Source organism: Copadichromis virginalis, linkage group LG20 (genome assembly GCF_057382275.1).
Source record: "Copadichromis virginalis isolate Kocher_CV1m ecotype Utaka linkage group LG20, C_Virginalis_male_GT1.1, whole genome shotgun sequence".
Lineage (NCBI taxonomy): Eukaryota > Metazoa > Chordata > Actinopteri > Cichliformes > Cichlidae > Copadichromis > Copadichromis virginalis.
This window is the reverse complement of record NC_140637.1, coordinates 7,330,123-7,333,892: the sequence shown is the minus strand read 5'-3', so window position 1 is coordinate 7,333,892 and position 3,770 is coordinate 7,330,123.

Below are 3,770 nucleotides of genomic sequence, written 5' to 3'. Positions count from 1 at the left end.
TTTAAAAAATCTCCTCTTTTACGTTTCGGGAGAGAAAACAAGTAACTCAACGCTCGCAACACATCCCAACGCTCCTCATTCATTGATCAAAGGTAAGAAACGTCGTTTGAAATAACAGTAAACCAAACAGAATACATTTACAGGTGTATATTACAGGTAATAGGCGTGTTGCGATTGCATTTACGAAGCATCCATCGCTCAGTTAAAGACGGTGGGAGTTTATCTGCTGTTGTAAAGTGGCACGGTAAAAAATGAATGAACGTGATCCTTAAATAAATTACGTGTTTCATTGACGTGTTTTGCCATTAAATAAACTTTGTAGGTTTCCGACTGCTGTGACACTGACATTACTATAATGTGGTACAATTAAATAACCAATAAGTGTCTTGTTATGAGATGACATGCTAAATGACTGAACCTGCTTTAAAAGAAAATGTATTGCTTTCATGTTGTAATGGTCAGTCACCTTATCAATGCGAAAATCTGTTTTGATATCTCTAACATGAGCAATGCCCACTCGTGTATGAATAAACAGGATAGCTTAAATACATATATGTTGTTAATCTACCAGCAATTCTTATGTGCCATGACTACTAAGCAGTTACCACAAATTTTGCAGATATGCCAATAATCATTCAACCATGAAAGGTTTTTATTTACAGACAGAACAGTTTGTTATACCTGGAGGAAAAAACACTTTTATCCCAAATGTTGTCAATGTTCTTTCAAATTGAGTCTCGTTATTGTTCTCCTGCATCCTGCTGTGTAAACCCAGCAGCAAGATTATAACCTGAAATGTCTTTGTTTGTGTTTGGAATCAATTTTGTTTAATATAATTGTTTATTTTTTCACTGCTTGTCAAGATGCAGAAGAAAGTTGCGCCATATCCAGGGAAAATCTCTGTGGTTGTTCCGCAAGGGGCCACTTGGATACCTTCTCCAGGACCCGTCAAAAGAAGCTCGACGGATTAAAAATGACCCCAAACTGCAGGACAAGTCTGCACCTGTGAGGGATGATGTTGTACATCAGAATGCTCTGACTGTCATCTATCAGAGAGGAGGGGATGAGTCTGACATGAAGGAAGTGCAGGGAGAGTACATTCTGCAGTTTGGAAAGTATAAAGGGAAATCTTTCCGGTGGCTTCTGGGGAATGATGTCGGGTACACCATGTACCTGATCAAAGATCTCCAGAAGGAAGAGGCTGCAGGGACCTCTGTGGAAGAAGGGCATGGCAAGGAGAGCTTGCATTCATTTGTACAGTATGCCCTCAGCTTTACAGAGATAAAGACTCTTCTGAACTGCAAGACCAGCAGAGTGAGTGTTGCTGCAGAAGCCTCTGAGGATGATCAGCTGGTTGGCTTTGGCTCACGAGCCAAGAGCACCTGGAAGGAGATTCAGGAGTCTCCTTTCTACGAGGCAGAGAGACAAAGATGGGTGGAAGAAAAGAGGAAATAGGGGAGAAACTGTTGATATTGTACATAAGATAGTTTTGTTCTAGTTTTGTAATGTTTATTTTGTTTATATAAATAAAAACTGATTGTAAATATAAAAATGTGAATAAATTGTGTTCTGTAAAAATAGCAGCACAGCTCTCTTCTTTATAACCTCTTAGAGTTCACCTGTATGTTTATATACCTGTGTGTGCTCACCATCAGGTAATCAGTTTTAAAAAGCTATGAGTGCGGCCCTGAAAGCTTACATATTATTTCTAAATCACTTCATGTAATGATAACAAGCCATCCTTTCTCTAGTGGGGTCTCACAGCTTTTATCTTTATGATCTTACTGGTTGATTTGTAATATTAGAAACATGACTGCTGTCTTTTATCTGTGTGACTATACAGCCTGTTTCAGACATGACAACCAGACAGTGTCTGAAGTTATCTTTAATACATGCAACACAGCTGGAGATAGTCCAGACACTTTCTCACTTCTGATGATAATATTTTTGGTTTAGGTATTGTTGCTTTCTGGCTTGAAGCTTATCTACAAAAGCAGTTCAATAAGGAGAGATCATGTGGAAAAACCGAACATGATTTATTGAGATACAGAAATAAATGTAACTGTTAGGCAGTTAGACTCCAATGACCCATCATAGCAGAAGAAATCTCAGCAGTGACAGGATTTTGCATAAGCCACACCCCAGAGTCAAAATGCTGGTAGTGATGAAGATGGAGGCTGGGACAGGGTTCTGAGTGACCACGGTGAGGAGGAGAAAGGAGAGGAGGCGGGCTGCATAGCTGAGGATCTGAAACACAGAATGGTAGAAGCAGAAGAGCAACAGATTTAAAGCATGCAGAGTGGAGGCTGGCAAGAGCATGACTGGAATAAAGTAATGATGTCAGTACTGAGTTTGTGCTGGAAAATGAATAGATATAAACTAACAGCCACCAGGAAGCAGACAGATGACTTATTACAGACATGCCTTGTTTAAATTATGTATAAGCATCATTTTCTATGTCATCAGAATGTATCTGTATTATAGTTTTAGCTTTAGTATTTTTATTAAAAGTTGGATGTCTGCATAATTGTAGACTATATGTCTGGTATGTATCATCTCAAGACTGTCATGATACAGTCTGAGTTATGACAGTATAGGTACGTAATGCAGAAAAATTGCTCCACAGGCCATAACACTATACAATCTAAATAAAATGATAATGAAATAAAAATTAAAAGCAAAGTGAAAAATAAATGTTATCCACAATAAGTAAATTGAAAATGGTGTTTAACTTTTGATAATGTAACACAACCTTTGTCCCAACCAGGACTCGAACCCGCGCTCAGACAGTTCAGTGTAAAAAAACCCCATTTTTTTCCAATGCCCGAAAAGCTGCGATTTGATTGGCTGTTTCTCCGTTACACCTATACGCGAGGAGAACAACTGAGATAATCCATCCAAAATACGAGGTTAGTCATTCATATACTGCTGCATGGGCTGGGCTGTAGTTACATCCTAAGGTTTTAAAAACTGAGCTTAAATAAATGATTAGCGGTAATAAAAGCCGAGGGAGGTCAACAGGGATCACTGACAGTCAGTGATCCCTGTTGACCTCCCTTTCTTTTGAGATCAAATAGAAGAAAATACATAACATTAAACATGTTAACAACACAAAAGCCATATTAAACGCAGACTACTTTAGACCCGGAAGTAGGATTCGTGGCGTCATCACTGAACAACCGGATATGAATGGAGCTCACCGCAGTGTAATTTACAGTTAATTTATGGTCATTTACTGTCAGGGGTGGAAGTAATGAATTACAAATACTCACGTTACTGTAATTAAGTAGATTTTTTGGGTACTTGTACTTTTATGAGTAATTTTTCAAGTGTGTAATTTTACTCATACTTGAGTACAACTTACACCATGTAATCTACTGAGTACGCCCACAATTTGAATTAATATTCAAACCTTTCGTCTGCATTTTTGCAGCCAATAAAGCCGTGCAATCCCGACCGGCCAATTTAAGACGTAAGCAAAGAATAAACTCTGATGCAGCAGCAGGCACAGGTGTCTGGAGGTGCTACATGGTGGAGTACAAACTACTTTATAGACGGAAGATGTGGAGACAAAGAAGCCAAAATGGAGACAGAGGACAACTGTCAACCATGAAAACGACGTAGAAAAGACGGAGGACGTGTGCCCGTGGCCATACCTGGAGGAATTTTTCATGTGCAGAGGGAGAAAAGGAGACAGCGTCCAGATGCAGTGCAAACTTTGTTTGACCTCTACAGTCATTTCAGCTTACAAGACTTCAGCGTCTAATCTA